This window comes from Saccopteryx bilineata, chromosome 4 (genome assembly GCF_036850765.1).
Source record: "Saccopteryx bilineata isolate mSacBil1 chromosome 4, mSacBil1_pri_phased_curated, whole genome shotgun sequence".
In the NCBI taxonomy this organism is placed as follows: domain Eukaryota; kingdom Metazoa; phylum Chordata; class Mammalia; order Chiroptera; family Emballonuridae; genus Saccopteryx; species Saccopteryx bilineata.
Genome location: NC_089493.1, coordinates 85,188,987 through 85,207,026, shown reverse-complemented (window position 1 = coordinate 85,207,026; position 18,040 = coordinate 85,188,987). Strand labels below are relative to the sequence as shown.

Sequence of the window (18,040 nt, the reverse complement as noted above, 5' to 3'; positions counted from 1 at the left end):
CACCCATTCTAATAGAATATGGTTTCCTGGGTTGTCATGGCAATTCTGAAGATGCTGCCTCAAGGAGGAGTGGGTGGTAATGGTGGCTCATTTCTCCATCTCTGTTCCAGAAAGCATGATGTCATCTACCCCTTATGTCCCACAACCACAGCAACCAAGCTGCTAGGGACTTGGTAGGTTTCTGTGTGAATTTGCCCCTAATTCCATCAACTCTGTCTGAGTGTAAGACCAGACCACAGAGTGCACAACTACAAGCAGAGGAGGTTTTGCCTGCCCCTGAGGCACTCTTGGCTGCTGGGCTTTTACCTTTTGGGTGACCACCAGCCAGGCTCTGAGTCTGCAGATGTCAGTTTCAGCCCAAACCTCCTCCTCCTCAGATGAAGAGGACTTGGAAATGCCTGCTACCACCAACTCAGAGCCACTCTACCAGCATGAATGCAGCTCCTTCTTCAGCGACCACTTTGGCTCCTGTGGCTGCTGGCTCTCAGCCTGAAGCTGAAACTTGAGCTCTTGAACCCACAGTTGTTTCTCTAACAACTGTCACTGCCAGCATTTGATTTCTAGGACAAACTGGAGTTTTCAAACCCATATTTGCTTCTTCAGTGATTGTTCCCATTCCAGGCATCATTAGTGTTCAGCCTGCATTTCACACTGGAGCTCTTGAAATCAGTCAGCCACCTTCACTAGCACTTGCTGCAGTTCAAGCTTTGTTGGTTCTTAGCCTGTAGCCTAAGAACTGCAGTTCTCGAATTTACCACTCTTTGTCCAGTGATAGTTCCAGCCATGCTGTGGTTGGCTCTCGGTGTGCAGCTCATACTGGAGCTTTTGACCTCACATAGCCTTTTTCACAGAGCTTTTGGTTTCTTCTCGTAGGGCTGTAAAAATACACCCAGCCCATGGCCCTCAACAGGATAGCCACAGGGAACCATATGATGGAGAACAATGGCCACTCTTCTATCCCACCCTTCAAGGAAGTTGGCTGCTCCATACAAATCTGTTCCAAATCCTGCTCACAGTGCCAGATGTAATGCTGGTGGTCGAGGCCCAGCAGGTTCACATTGAATTTGGTCAGACGGTAGAGAAACTGCAGAGCTGGAAAGCATCAGGTCATTCCCATTTATTGGAGGTTCACAGAGACAGGTGAGCAAATAAGCAAAGGAAAACCACTTTTCACAGTGGAGAGAAAGGGATCAGGAGAACTGACCCTCATGGTGGTGGCTCAGGGAATCAGGGAACCCCATCCATCACAGTGGTGGGAGAGGCCATCTGGGAGAATCACCACTGAGGAAAAACACCCATTGTTTTTTGTAGAGACACACATGTGGCTTTCTGCCACGTGTTCATGCACTAATTGTGCAAAGTGCTTGCAGCCAGAAAACCAGTGAGCAAGCCTAACACAGCTGTTTTCCCCAAAAGTCCATTTTACCAGTATATTACATTTTTGGATTTTGCCTTTGATGTTATCTCTAAGACATGTTAAAGATTTAAAGAGCTGAAGAATCACTGTAATTTTCCTCTTTTATTCTACTAAAAGGTTTATGGTTTTACATTTACATTTCAGTTAATTTTTATATATGGTATGACATACTGGTCAAAGTTCATTTGTTACATACAGATAACCATTTGTTGGAAAGACTGTCTCGTCAAAAAGCAATTGACCATATATGTTTGGCCCTTTTTCTAAATTGCTTTTTATTCTATTGATCAACTTGTCTATTAATATATCAATTCTATATTGTCTTGATGACTATAACATTATAATTTTGAAAACACTTAGTATTACATCCTCCAACTTTATTTTTCTTTTTAAACATTATTTTTTCTATTTTAGGCCCTTTGCCTTCCCTATGAATTTTAAAATAAGCTTAAAAATTTTGCTCATATTATGAATGGGATCACATTGGATTTATAGATCAATTTGGGAAGAGTTGATATTCTAATATTGATTCTTTGATCCATGAATATGGTATTTCTCCATTTATGTAGGTCTTCATATTTTGCTCAGAAATGTTCTATAGTTTGCTATGTATACATCTCTCAATTTTTTTTGTCAATTTGATCCCTATAAATTTTATATTTCTTAATTCTGTTGGAAATGGTAGCTTTTGTTTAAATTTTCAATTTATCATGTTACTATAGAGGAATACAGTTTATTTCCTACATTGATCTTGTATCCTGCAACTGCATAAAATCTATTTATTAATACTTTACTCTTTTGGTAAATGCAGTGAGATTTTTTTATATAGACTGCCATGTCATTTATGAATTAAGACAGTTTTACATCTTTTTTCAATATGAGTTCTTTTACATAACTACACTGGCTAGAATTTCCTACACAGAGGAAATAGGTTAATAGGTTAATAGTAGCGAGAGTGTATATTGTTTCCTTGCTTCTGATCTTGGGGGAAAGGTAGCCAATCTTATTTTTAATTGAATTTTATTGAGGTGACACTGGTTAACATAATTATAAAGGTTTCAGGCAACCAATTCTACAACACATTCTGTACATCATGTTGTGTTGTCCCTGTCCATGAGTTTCTTTTCTCTCTTATTTTTCTTATCTTTTCCTTTATCTTTTCACCTCCCTCACCCAACACCCCTGTCCCCCCAACAGCTGTCAGCTTTCCCTCTATGTATGAGTCTGTTTATATTTTGCTTGCTCATTTTATTCATTAGATTCCACATATGAGTGAAATCACATGGTAGTTATCTTTCTCGGATTGGCTTATTTCAGTAAGCATAATGATCACCAGGTCCATCCATGCTGTCTCAAAAGGTAAGATTTCCCCTTTTTATGGCTGCCTAATATTCCGTTGTATAAATATACACAGCTATTTTATCCATTCATCTACTGATGGGCTCTTAGGCTGTCTCCAGATCTTGGCTACTGTAAATAATGCTGCGGTGAACATAGGGATGCATATGTTCCTTCAAATTAGAGTTTTGGGACTCATAGGATATATTCCCAGAAGTGGGATGGCTGAGTTGAAAGGCAGTTCCATTTTTTATTTTTTGAGGTAATTCCATACTACATTCCACATTGGCTGCACCAATCTGCATTCCCACTAACAGTACATGAGGGTTCCCTTTTCTCCATACCCTTATCAGCACTTGTTGTTTCGGGATTTATTTTTTTGAATATTTTATTTATTGATTTTAGAAAGAAGAGTGGGGGGGGGGAGGAGCAGAAAGCATCAACTCATAGGGCGTAGTTGCTTCTCATATGTGCCTTGATCAGGCAAGCCCAGGGTTTCAAACTGGCAACCTCAGCATTCCAAGGTCAATGCATTATCCACTGTGCCACCACAGGTCAGGCCTGTTTTTTGATTTATTGATGATAGGCATTCTTACAGGTATGAGGTGATATCTCATTGTGGATTTAATTTGCATTTCTCTGATGATTGGTGACATTCAGTATCTTTCCATATGTCTATCGGCCATCTGTATGTCTTCTTTAGACAAGTGTCTATTTAGGTCTTTTGCCTATTTTTAATTGGATTGTTTGTTCTTTTGGTGTTGAGTATTATAAGTTCTTTATTTTTGTGACAAAGACAGAGAAAGACAGAGAGAAGGACAGATAGGGACAGACAGACAGGAAGGGAGAGAGATGAGAAGCATCAATTCTTTGTTGTGGCACCTTAGTCCCTCATTGATTGCTTTTCCATATGTGCCTTGACCAGGGGGCTACAGCAGAGCAAGTGACCCCTTGCTCAAGCCAGCAACCTTGAGCTCAAGCTAGTGAACCTCTCTTAAACTAGATGAGCTTGCACTCAAGCTGGCGACCGCGGGGTTTTGAACCTGGGTCCTCGCATTCCAGACCAACACTCTATCCACTGCACCACCACCTGGTCAGGCGAGTATTGTAAGTTCTTTATAAATTTTGGATATTAGTCTCTTCCAGATATATCAGCGAATATTTTCTCCCATTCAGTGAGTTGTCTGTTTATTTTGTTGGTTTCTTTTGCTGTGCAAAAACTTTAGTTTGATCTAATCTCATTTGTTTATGTTTTTTCTCATTTCCCTTACCTGAAGAGATATATCTGAAAAAATATTTTGACAAATAATGTCCGAGATTTTATGCCTATATTTTCTTCTAGGATTTTCATAGTTTTGTGTCTGGTATTTAAATCTTCAATACATTTTGAGTTTGTTCTTGTGTATAGTATAAGAAGGTGGTCTAGGCCCTGGCCGGTTGGCTCAGTGGTAGAGCATTGGCCTGGCATGCAGAAGTCCCGGGTTCGATTTCCGGCCAGGGCACACAGGAGAAGCGCCCATCTGCTTCTCCACCCCTCCCCCTCTCCTTCCTCTCTGTCTCTCTCTTCCCCTTCCGCAGCCAAGGCTCCATTGGAGCAAAGATGGCCCGGGCGCTGGGGATGGCTCCTTGGCCTCTGCCTCTGGTCGCAACAGAGCGACGCCCCAGAGGGGCAGAGCGTCGCCCCCTGGTGGGCAGAGCATCGCCCCTGGTGGGCCTGCCGGGTGGATCCTGGTCGGGCGCATGCGGGAGTCTGTCTGACTGTCTCTCCCCGTTTCCAGCTTCAGAAAAATACAAAAAAAAAAAAAAAAAAGAAGGTGGTCTAGTTTCATTTTTTTGCATGTATCTGTTCAATTTTCTCAATACCATATATCAAATAGACTACTTTTACCCCATTGTATGTTCTTGCCTTCTTTGTCAAATGCTAATTGAGCATGTAGGTATAGGTTGACTTATGGGCTCTCTATTCTGGTCCATTGATGTATATGTCTGCTTTTATATCAGTACTGTGCTGTTTTGGTTACTATGGCCTTGTAATATAGTTTGATATTGGGTAGCACTGACTCCTCCAACTTTTTTCTTTTTTTCTGGATTGCTGTGGCTATTTGGGGTATTTTGTGGTTCCATGGAAATTTTTGGAATATTTGTTCTAATTCTGTGAAATACATTATTGGCATCTTAATCAAAATTGTGTTGAATTTATAGATTACTTTAGATAGTATCCTGGACATTTTAATGATGTTAATTCTTCCTATTCATGAACAGAGTATATGCTTCTACTTGTTTGTGTCTTCTTTAATTTGTTTCTTCAGTGTCTTATAATTTTCTGAGTACAGGTCTTTTACATCCTTGAAAATTTATTCCTAGGTATTTTATTCTTTTGAAACAATTGTGAGTGGTATTGTTTTTTGTGGGGGTTTTTTTGGTTTGCCTTTCTGATAGATCATTATTGGTGTATAAAAATGCAACTGATTTCTGGATATTTATTTTACATCCTGCTACTTTACTTACTAACGTTCTAGTTGTGTTTTGGTGGACTTTTTAGGGTTCTCTGTACACAGTATCATGTAATTCATACATAATGACAGTTTTACTAACTCCTTTCTGATTTGAAAAAGGTGCCTGACCTGTGTTCGCACAGTGAATAAAGTGTCAACCTGGAATTTAACCTTTCATCATTAAAAATAATATTAGCTATAGGTTTTTGTAGCTGCCTTTTATCAGGTTGAGGACACGTCCTTGTATTTCTAGTTTGCTGAGAGTTTTTATTAAAAATGGACTTTGTATTTTATGCATCTTTTAAGAGGATCATATGGATAATTTTATATATTAGTTGATATGGTGAATTAGTGATTGACTCTTGAATGTTATAGCAACCTTACATTCCTGGGAGAATCCCCACTTGGTTGGGAAACAATATTCTTTGTATATTTTGTTGGATCTGATTTGCTAAAAATTTGTTAAGAATTTTTGCATATGGGTTCTTGTGTTTGGTATTAAAGTAATGCTGACCTCATAGTATAAGTTGAGAAGTATTCCCTTGTCTTAAAATTTCTAGAAAAGTTTGTATAAAATTGTTATTGTTTCTTTTTTAAATATTAAATAGATTTTCCTAGTCAAAACATCTGGGCCTCTAGTTTTTAACTACAAAATCAGTTTCTTTAAAAGATATAGGGACTATGGCTTTTGGAGGCACAGCGGTGACCACACATCAGTTGCTAGCTATTATCAGAAAAGCTCGGGATGCTACATAGTAAGGATCAGAAGGTTTGATCCTGATTACAGAATCTTGGATTGTGTTCGTTCTCCCACCTCATATCTTTCCAGCCCATCCCAGAAGATCTATGATTCCCGCTGTTATGCTTTTCCTCCCCCTCCACATTTAAGAGACACATTACCCCATTTTTTAAGTATCTTTGCCAGTAGCTCTCATTCAAAAATCTCTTGTGATGAGAGAATTAGGGGATGAGGCTACATTGCTCTAGTTTGCCCTTGCTCATTCTCTTCTCACACAGAGAGAATAGAGAAAATAAACCACAGATACAATCTGTATGTCTAATACTCTTGTCATAAAATAGAAATCTATGTGAATACATAATAGCCATGTTCAACATCCTTTATTTCTAATTCATGTTTGTGTTAAAACTAAACTTTTATGAATTCCATTTATCTATTAACACAAGGTACTTAATGTTCTTTTGTGTTTTTCTTACTCTCTCTTTTACTACATTCTTAATCTACTCTTATGATATGGGTGAATCCCATTCTCTTCTTTTACTCCCTTTCCAACTTTCTTTTTAAGATTTTATTTATTTTTAGGGAGAGGAGAGAGAGAAAGGGGGGCAGGAAGCATCAACTGATATTAGTCGCTTTTCATACGTACCTTGACTGAAAAAGCCCAGGGTTTTCAACCATCCCCCTCAGCATTCCAGGTCAACGCTTTATCCACTACATAAACACAGGCCAGGCCCCTTTCCAGCTTTAATCACTAACACTGAGATATATCTTGTGTCTTATTCGCCCTTCTCTTTGCACAATGATTGTACCAAAAATAATTAACCTCTTTCTGCTTCTCCTTATATATTCCTTTTTGCCATTTTTTTTCCTTTTTATCACTGTCAGCTTTGCTAACCTCACCATTCTCATATTTTCAATTTAGTCCTGTAGCATCCCGGGTAGCTCATTCCAGGTGATCATAAATTCAAAATCCATGCAAAATTCCTTTATTTAGTAAAGTGAATTTTTTAAATTAATAAGGCATATATATATATATATAACTTATATATGAGGCTATCACAGTCATCTTGATAGCTTCAGCTATAGTATTTTCAGAGCTCTCTATATTGATTATGAAAGTGGTGAAAATTAAGTCACTGGTGTGTGCATGGGCCATCTGAGCAAAACTGTATTGAACTCATCACTAAACCAAAATATTTTTATCAGCCCCATTGTCTTTCATTGTTTTAATGTGAAATGAATATTTTTACCAGTACATATTCCTTTGTTTCTTTTTAATTAAGTGAGAGCAGAGGAGACAGAGAGATGAACTCCCACATGCACCCTGACCATGGATCCACCCGGCAAGCCCCCTATGGGGCAATACTCTGCTCATCTGGGGTGTTGCTCAAAGACCAAGCTGTTTTTAGTATCTGAGGTGAGGCCAAGGAGCCATCCTCAGGGCCTGGGGCCAACTTGCTACAGTCAATCAACTCATGGTGGTGGGAGGGGGAGAGAAAGAGAGAGAGAGAGTAAGAGAATGGGAGGGGAGGCATGGAAAAGCAGATGGTCACTTCTCCTATGTGCCCTGACTGGGAATTGAACCAGGATATCCACAGGCTGGGCTAAGCTCTACTACTGAGTCAAATGGCCAGGTCCACATATTCCTAATTCAATACATTCTAGCAAAGTGATCTATCAGTAGTCACATAAATATATGAGGCAGAATATTATGCATTTCAGAGCATACAATGATGAGAAACATTTAACATTTCCTTCAAGAGTTTAATTCAATCTAAAAGAAAACAAAGCTTATACATAAATTACAACATGACTAACACTTAATACCAACTATGTTCAGTGCACTGGTTTAAGCTCATGTACATCTATTCTTTAATCCACGTAACAGCCCTATGATGTAGATACTAGTGTTCTATCCTCATTTCATATGAGAAAATTGAGGCAAAGAGAGGTTGAGTACCCAGGTTAAAGTCACACAGCTAGAAAGCAAGGGGAGATTTTTTTACATACAGGAGTGGCATAACCAGGACCTAAGTCTAGGATGGGTGTTCTGGTAGTAGTGTACAGAGTGGAATGAAGTTGGGGATAGGACACCATTGTCAACACAGTCATCCATATTTAAATAATCTAATAATTCCCAAGTGATAACCATAGCAGTGGAAATGGAAGGAGACTACGTAGATTTACAGAGATAATAAAGACAGGATTTACAGAATTTGGCAAGCAACTCAGTGTCATTGTACTACGTGGTATGGAACAAAGATAACTTTGAAGTTTTGATATTGGTGATGGGGAGAACAATGATGCTAATAAAAAACTGAGAGTAGAAAATAATCCAGGTTAGGGATAACTTTAATTGCAATGTTTCAAGATGTCCAAAGGCTACTGGGCTGTGTGATAGGAGTCCAAGGAATGAATCAGAGAAAGATTAATGTAAGGCTTATCCTCAGTAGAAATAAGCAAAGTGGATTTTCACAGAGAGGAAGAGTAGAGAAGTACATTATTTTATGGACAGGGACAGAAAGAAGACAACTGTGATATGACAGCTATAATGAAGTTTAGATTACCAATAAGTATTGCTCTTAGAGTGAATAAAATGATTTCTAAATTCACTGAGTCCAAATCTTCCTCTCTCATATTTAAAGTACTTTTATACTACACGTAAAAACAATGTTAGTCTAGTTGCATTGAATCTGATTATTGGGAGTATTGATAGTTAACCTAGCATCAGTTTCCATCATAAATTACATGAGTTTAGGAAGTTGTACCAAAATGTAGGAACCCAGGGCTTTTAACATTCACACTTGAAAGAAACCTTGGGAGTTGCATTTGTCAAGCAGCTTGGAAAACCCTTCAAGCGTACCCACGTCCAAAGCTCCATCGGCAGCCCAAATGTAAAGAACTGAAAGGTCACTCTTCTTCCTGCGGTGTGATGGTTTGTTGACGTATTTTGACACACTGTTACAATGCAAGGAGGTCTGACCTTCCTGCAATAATACAGAGGGACTCAGGTTGGGTGAGGTTACCTGACACTCCCTGCATTGCTCTCTGTGCCTTTCTCCTGCACAGATAAGCACGTTCAAACATGGAACACTGCCTTCAATACAGAAATATTTAAAATTTTAAATGAACATAAATGATTGCTTACAACTATTTAGACTTTTAATTAAAGAAATTAAACTCATTTTCAAAATGATAAATATAAATAGTGATTGTTAATGTCTGAAAGAAAATAACTAAACAAACAAGGTGGTCTCTATGCTGTTTTGCAGTCTTTAGCTTGTGGTAGAAACCAATTTTTTGGAGTTCAAATGTTTGAAGATTACCTCTAAAGTGCAAAATTTGTGCATATAAAGGTAAATCTGTGATAGCATTTGAAGTACTTGCCTTAAAGCAGTGGTAGTCAACCTGGTCCCTACCGCCCACTAGTGGGCGTTCCAGCTTTCATGGTGGGTGGTAGCAGAGCAACCAAAGTATAAATAAAAAGATTTAACTACAAGTAAGTTGTTTTATAAAGATTTATTCTGCCAAACTTAGCAAAAATCCGACATAAAGTACTTGGTAAGTAATTATTATTATATGCTTTAACTTGCTGTAACTCTGCTTTATAAATTTTATAAAGTAGTTATTTCCCTACTTTATAAATCACCATTACTGTGGAACAGGTGGGCGGTTAGAAAATTTTACTACTAGCAGAGATACAAAAGTGGGCGGTAGGTATAAAGGTTGACTACCCCTGCCTTAGAGGTATATCATGTGTTAAAGGTTGAAGAGTTAGATGGATGCCAGAGAGCTGTCAAGATAATTTTCTGTCATATATAAATATATTGTTAGATTTGTATACTGTGAAGCAGAGCTTTGACTAGTTACTCATATTATTTATTTTTTTAATACTGTATCATGGTGATGTAGGGATGGAAAGGAAAATGTTTACCATTAATGAGTTTCTAAAATATAAAAGTAATAAGCTAAATACTTATTCATAAGCAGCAGCTATTTAGAAAGATTTTTCTTACTGTCTCCACAACTAGTAAATATAAAGTCAGTGTAATAATATTATCCAAGCACTTAGATTACACTTTGCAAAATGTAGAAACTTTTAGGTATTTATCATAATATTGGAAAAAGGGGTATTCAAGTATTTCAGTCATATTGTTTCCAACTGTGATAACTGTCTGCTAACTTAAAATATTTTTATCCAAGATAAATATCATATTTCAGTGGCATACCTAAAAATAGGAGTGAAATTTTGAAGTACTTGTTTAACTATTCACCTATTTTACCTAATCTCTGAACTTTCCAGTAGAATCCTTGCCACCTTTGTTTGAATTGTTTCTATTTCCTCCACCCTTTCAAATGTTGTCTTGTCCGTGGAAACCAAGCCTCGGCACAGACCCAGCACTCTCAACGTCTCCCCAGGTTACCCCGAGGCTTCAGCCCCAGCTTCCTGGTACTCCTCCTTCCGCTGAGACCCGGAAGTTTCTGTGCTATGAGAACTGACGGGCTGATCCTGCTCTGCCTGCTGGGAGCCTGGTCACTCACACCTCACTGCGCCAGGATGTGGCCACCCCCACAGGCCTCACTTTCAGGATTTATGTAATTTATAATTGACATCTCTATCTGACATGATGTGTGTACTTCTCAATATAGAGTCTTTACCTACATAAGAATTGTTGAAAAACTTTTTTCACTTAACGATTACATAGATTAATTTTACTTAACAATGACACATTTTCCTGCTGAAACTCAAGTGGTAAAATTCTCTTCTCTTTTTTGTAGTCCCCATGTAAACCTCCACACAGCACCCAGGCACACAGGTACATACACAGGTGATGTGAGTAAGCATGCACTCATGCATACACACACACACAGTGCTGTCTTTTTTTTTTTTTTTTTTTTGCCTAAGTACACAGCAAACCCTTTAGAAATGACAGGGAAAGGGTTAAGGCCTGATAATGATTTCACAGGGTTCACCAGTGACTTAATGTCTACACACTTTTTTTCCTCTAAATTTACCCTGGGATATACAGGCATAAATTAACCCAATTGTTTCTAATATTATGGCTTTTTCTACACATCTTTTCCTCAGAAAGTACACCACAAAGTTCTGCTAAGTTCTTGGCCTTCTTTTATAATTCTTAGTAAAAGTTTTTTCATTGTGGTGAGAAAAATATACATATTCTATCAATTATTTTAAAAAGCAATAATTTATTATAGTTGATCATAAATGTCAGGAAGCAAAGACCCAGCTGAAGCATTTTGTCACTTATCATGCTGTTTTTCTTCTAATTAGTTAATTTACATTTTACAAATTAAGGATAAAATTCAGACAGAAGATAACATCATAGGTTTAACTGACCTATATATGTATCTGCCAAATTTAAGTTAATTAGAAATGTAGATGCTGTTTGTTTTATCTGTCAGAAAAGCTCATTTTTTTCTTAAAAAAAAAAGAAAGTAAACACACTTTTTTCACCCTCAACATTTATCATCTAAATAATAGTCTTGCCAAGATGGCAGCCTCATAATAAACTCTTTTCACTGGAGTGATGGGTAATGAAGCTTGCTTGTGAAGGCAGCGAAAAATGTTGTCTGGCCAAATGCATGAATATGATGGCTAGAGAAGCAGTGGACTTTCTCAGTCATCAATCTTTTTAGTAGCCTCTTATACATCTGAATATTTTGATAGATGATCTAATAATTGAGTTATCTATCTTTCTAACTATCAGAGTTGCATAAAAATTATTCTCACATGCTACTGAATATTAAATATATTAGGCACCCAGTAAATTTTTCATAAAAGGGCCAAAAGGTGAAAGACTTTTGTTATTCTATAAATACTTTTTAATATATTGAGTGTTAAGCCCTCTGAGATGAATTCAACTTTTAATTCCCTCTGTGAGAAGCAGGTATATACTTTAAAAGGAAGACATACCCATTAAATGTGGGACATATAGTAGCTCCTATAGCTTGTGAAAAGTAAACCATGGTAAACATATAGGTACAACTCAATGGAGTAATTGGGATGTCCTTTCTGGTCCAACAACAGTGGCACATTTAATGTGCTACCGAATTTCCACACAAGACGCACAAATGATGTGTGTACAGAGAGAGATCATGGTGATTTTGAGGTACCCTTCATTTTGAGAGGAAGATGGTTCTACCAAAAGGGGGCATTTACATATCAGCTGCCAGCTTACCATTTCACCTGGTGATGCAAAACTATCCAACTATTTTCTTAATGTATAGCTAGTTCCTTCCTCCTGTATGGTTTCATATTGTGTTTTGTTTTCTTTCACTATTAAAAGCCTGTCAACAACAAGTGTACTTCATTGGGATTGAAAAGCAGCAGGGAAAATAAGCAGGAAACAGGTCAGTTACATAGTAGGCTTCCCCTCTTCTTTCCACACTTATTCAAAGTGACCTTGCAATGATGACTTCCCAGTAACCAATGTTAAAATAGTTCTACCCTGAAAGAAAAGGTGTTTGCAGGTCTGAAGGGTTACCAATCCTGTGCATCTTGTAAGGAACTCAAATGAAAGAGGACCTTGTAAATTGGATTTCTATTAGCCAGTCCTGATAATAGCTCTTCATCAATGGAATGCAAGGAAGTGTTATCAATAGCTCCAGCTGTAAATATCTTTGTCTTTTTAATGCCATACTTATTTTTGTTCTCTCTCATCCAAAGTAGTGATGAATGCTAAAATCCCCAGAGTTAATTGTGTTTAAGGTTTTAAAGAAAACTTAAAGTATGGACAACAACTATTTTTAAGTGCCTTTCAACTTGAAAAGCATTTGGGATGAATATCAAAAACACAATTGTCAGAAACAGATAGGGTAATAATGTCTTAAACCAATGCTCGCCTTATAGTTCCTAACATTGGTTTAAGCTAACACTTTTGCTATTAGTAAAAATGTGGGATTATAGACTTATTTTCTCTTCACTTTTTGGATTAGGAAATAATAGTAAAATAATAATAATAATAATAATAATAATAATAGAGAAGAATAACACCAACTGTGGAACTCCTTTTATGGGTTACATCTAAGGAACTATTGTAATTTGACCTTTTCTTTGTTTTAAGAATTTTGCTTCTATAATTTGAAGTTGGGGGGAAAAAACCCTGGTATGCATTATATGGTAACAACTATCATTGGAAATTTTAAACTTTTAGATGTCTATATAAAATTACACATTTAAAACAGTTTGAAATGACCATATTGGGTACGTTTTAGGAGAGAGAATAGCCTTTTCGTAATCCAAGTAGCAAACATCTGTGTTCTTTCTAGTCTGTCTTTTGATTAGCATGGCCTCATCCATCACTGGGCTTTGATATGAACACCAAGAAGTCATGTCCTTTTGTTTTAAATGATAAATATGCCTTTGTCATGAATTCTCATAGGCAATGTGGGATTTACATCTGAATTGTCAAAGTGTAACTGCCCAGCCCCTGTGATGAGTGACGTTATTAGTGAAATAAAGAAGTTTTTAATTTGTCTTAGGTAGGCCTTAGATGGTGACATTATGAGACTATATAGGTTGTGATGCCAGAAAAAGTCCATTCCCCACTATTTTTCTAAGCTTTGTCATTTATCAACAAGAGGCAATCTGCCACAAAAGGTCTACTTTTTAGTGCCTTTAGTCCTTCTCTTTAAGTTTTATTATTTAGTTTTGATGGACAGTAGTTTGTATCAGAACTAATATAATTTAAAATAGTAGGCTTCTGGTGGTCAAACAACCAGTATCAGGATTGGTTCTGGATTGCTATTCTTGCCAAAGACAGTATTTTTATAAAGTTTAGCTTTATTTCAAGGTCTGTGTCAGTTATCTTTTCTAAATAAGTTTCTTGATATCTTTGTCCTCACAAACTTATATTTAATCAAATGTATTTGTATATGTGCATTTTGTATGAATACATTGACATAAACATAATGTCTACCTGCCCAATTTTGTGATAATTATCAAAACCCTTGGAACTGTCAAGTTCAAGTGTTGTATTTGACTCTTCAACTATGATATTAGGACTATTAAAATAAAAAATATTATGAAGTCTTATTTCCTATGGTCTACAATGTAAAGGATTTCTATCTATTATTATTATTATTATTATTATTATTATTGAGAGGCAGGGAGGCAGAGAGACAGACTTCCACATGCACCCCAACCGGGATCCACTGGGCAAGCCCCTGTGGGGCGATGCTCTGCCCATCTGGGGCCGTTGCTCTGTTGCTCAACAGCTGAGCCATTTTAGCGCCTGAGGCAGAGGCCACGGTGCCATCTCAGCACCTGATCCAACTTGCTCAAATGAGCCATGGCTGTGGGAGCGGAAGAGAGGGAGAAAGAGAGAGAAGGGTGAGGTTGGAGAAGCAGATGGTCACTTCTCCTGTGTGCCTTAACCAGGAATCAAATCCAGGACTTACACATGACGGGCTGATTCTCTACTGCTGAGCCAACCAACCAGGGCTAAAAGATTTCAACTTACAAATATTTGCCTATTTATTTCTACATTCCTAACAGGCAAATACTTGATATGTTTTAAAGTTTCATCTTATAATAAATGTTTCAAATGTTTCATGTTGGTAATAAGTAGTATATTTTAATTTATGTATAAAGGGCATTCTATGATGAGTTAGTAATTTAGCAGTTAGTAACTTCAACAGAAATTGAATTACTTTTTACATGCTTTGTTTTTATAGTTTTAACACAATTGTTTTAAAGTAGGAGGAATAAGAGAAGTTCTCGTTTCTTCTTTTTTTTTCAACTGAATTGATTGATAGGTTAAATTATCCAAAACAACCTTTACCTTAGAATGTTGGAATTTACAGGAGAGTTAAGCTATATATTATAATTTGATTCAGTATCTCCCTATAAAATTCACTTTAAAGTGGTTTCATCATTTTTACAGTTCCACGTAAATTATGTTTTATTTAGGGTCATATCCCTTACCCCATGAATGTATTAATCTTGGATTCTTTTTGTTTTGATTGTGTCAAAACTGAAGTTTAGCAATTATTTTTGAAAATTATGTCTTGATTGCCAAAAGAAATAGTTTTAAAGCAAAAAAAAAAAAAATGTACTTGATTATAAGTTAACCCTTAGTATCCAGGGATTTTCTATCTATTTCTTCTTTTTCATTTTTTAGTATTTCCTAAGTCACCTATTTCATGGAAAATGAAGTCTTATTCACGTTTGTTTTCCAACAGAAAATAATTGCTTAGTAACTCTGAAGTCCAACCCCTTACATTAATTGAGATTTTTGTACTGTAATGTAAGTGTCTGAGTTTTTGAGACCCTAAGGCATTCACCCATCTTGAACACAATGATGCCAGTGAGCTTCTGTCCAGAGTTAATCAGCTGCAGAATTTGTAAACTGCACATGTGTCAAAGTTGAAAATGTTAGCACTCTAATAGAAGCTTGAAAAGGTTAGATCTGATAAAAGCCGTCAGCAGTTAAAGAAAGTGATTTATGGGAATGTAATGACACAAAATGCCTCATTTATCACTCATATATAGATAGGTTAAGGTTCCTGTGTCATACTTTCAAAAACTTGACCACTTCGAATTGTCAAAATACATACTTAATTGCCCTTCATCCTTTTCATTTTGAATTTATTTCATTTGAGTTTGGTAATTTTATCTACGATCACTTTACTGTCATTCACTTCATATGGTTCCATTTAAAGTCATTCATTTTTTGGATTTTTAAAAACTGTACATCACTGATCTTTTTGAAGTTTTATTAGCTAAAGCTGTTGCAAGGAGAGAGGAAGCCGATCTTACACACATTAATTTACATGTTTAATTTAACACAAATACCATGGAAATATGTTCAAGTTTAATTTTCTTTTCTAACACTTGTAATATTCATGAGTATTTTATAATCCTCTAAGTTTCCTATACATTTCTCTTTAAAAAGTGAAACGTGAGATTTTAAAAAACAGAGCCATCAACTGATTTACTGTTCTAGTAATTCAACTTAATATATAAGCTTCACACAAATTAAATTTAATGAAAACCTACCTGTCTGGTTCAGTGATCCTATTTAAAAAAGGATAAAAACAAAAGTTAAGAGACATGCCAGCTTGTATTTCTTTTTCAGATTGATTATAAAGCAATTAATTCTTTATACATTCTAAGAAAAGTATTTATACACTTGGAATTGCTAAATATTTATTCGCTTATTTGATGTCATTTAGTTTATGCAGAAATATATTAACACCATTAGATAAAAATTATTTTACAGACTGGCAATATATCAAAGTAATGTAATAAAATGAATTTTATGAATGATTATTACAGTTGTAGACTCTTTGGTATAAAGGGTAGAATTGTTTAGGACTTCTTAGACGTTACTCATATCATTAAATAGGCAGAAATGTCTCAGGTTTTTCCCCTTTGCCCTCTATGGCCAAAAAATAAATTTGACCATTTTGACAGGTTTAGTTTGCAGCCAAATATTGCACTTTCTTCAACAGGGACATCCCAGGTTCAATTTAAAAGAAGTCAGAGTAGTTTCTTCAACAAAGAAAAGGCATGAAAATACAGGGGAACCTGACCTGTGGTGGTGCAGTGGATAAAGTGTCAACCTGGAACGCTGAGGTTACCGGTTCGAAACCCTGGGCTGCCCCGGTCAAGGCACGTATGGGAAGCAACTACTACAACTTGATGCTTCCCATTTCTCCCCCCCACTCTCCTCTATCTAAAAATCAGTAAATTAAAAAAAAAAGAGCTGAAGAAAATACAGGGGAAAGGGAGGAACTGTCCTAGCAAAGAGCAACTTAGATATCACAGCCAAATGTGGTTGACATGGTTGCACCCTTGATTCCATTAAATAGACTAGAAAAAATAAATGTTTGAGACAGTTCTTGAAAGTTGAATATGGTTTTGTGTAAATTCTTAACACCAAGAAATTACTGTTAACTTTGTTAAGTATGATGGAGGCATTTTGGTTATTTAAGAAAATATCCATTTTTTAAAGTGATTCTCTTGAGAATGTGTAGAGGTGGAGTATCTTGGGGCCTGAGGTTTCTTTTCAAATGTGTCAGCAAAATAAATATCGATATTTAAGTTGAGAGAGAGAAATTTAAAAAGGGGATATAGAATCTGCAAGATGAATATTTTGTGGGGGAATTCTCTACTATTTATGCATTAAAATTTTTTTGTAACAAAACCCTGAAAAGTAAGGGAGGTTGTTATATCAATTTTGTCTAAAGTAATGTTTTTAGTATAAAATTATAACATCTTATATTTTCTAATATTTTTGCTACCAATCGTAATTTTAAAATCGTAAGTTGTAATCTAAAAAATTTTTAAACCTCCTGAGTTTATCCAAAAAAATAATTTTTTGGCTAGCATGAAATTTAATTACAGTATTTTTTAATTAGAATATTTTAACCCAGTAGCAAACTAGTATTTCTATTATAAAAAAGGGCTAAAAAATTATGTATTTATTTAAAACATGACAGAATCCTATTAGCATACCTGTGCTCTAAAGAAGTAGAAAGCCTCAACAAAGGCATTGTGAGTTGTTTTGGTTCCAAAAGATTGTAAATGTATAATTTTACTTCTATATTTTATGAATTTTAAAGCATTTGTCTTGTATTTTAAACTTTTTTATTATTGTTTACAAGAACATTTTCTTGAGTTGCAAATATAAGTCAAGTAAATAGGCAGACTTTTAAATCACAGAAGAATTAAGATTTTAATTTAAAAATACACATTCTTTCTGTACAAACACACATCTAAAGTCTAAAAAGAAATACATTTAGTTTAATATTCCTCAATTTGGGAAACTATTTGTCTTTAGACATATATTCAGTATTTTTATCTCTAAACAACAACAAAAAATATCTGGAGATTTCAAACACTTAAAATATACCTTGATTTGGAGAAAATGTTTTCCTAATTATGATTTTATCATTTACTCTACTGGTAATAAATAATAGTTTACCAAATTTATTGTATTTTTCTATTTTTTTCTGATAATTTACATATATTAAGGCAACATAAGAAGCCCCATTTTAATTTAACCATCTAAAGAGCAATCATTT

The 18,040-nt window shown here is 35.9% G+C and overlaps 1 protein-coding gene across 4 annotated transcripts in view; it reads left to right on the top strand.

The window, feature by feature from the left end:
* The window catches only part of CDIN1 (CDAN1 interacting nuclease 1), a 234,575-nt gene that overhangs the window by 139,861 nt on the left and 76,674 nt on the right, over positions 1 to 18,040 (top strand). The gene's annotated exons all lie outside the window — the stretch shown is intronic.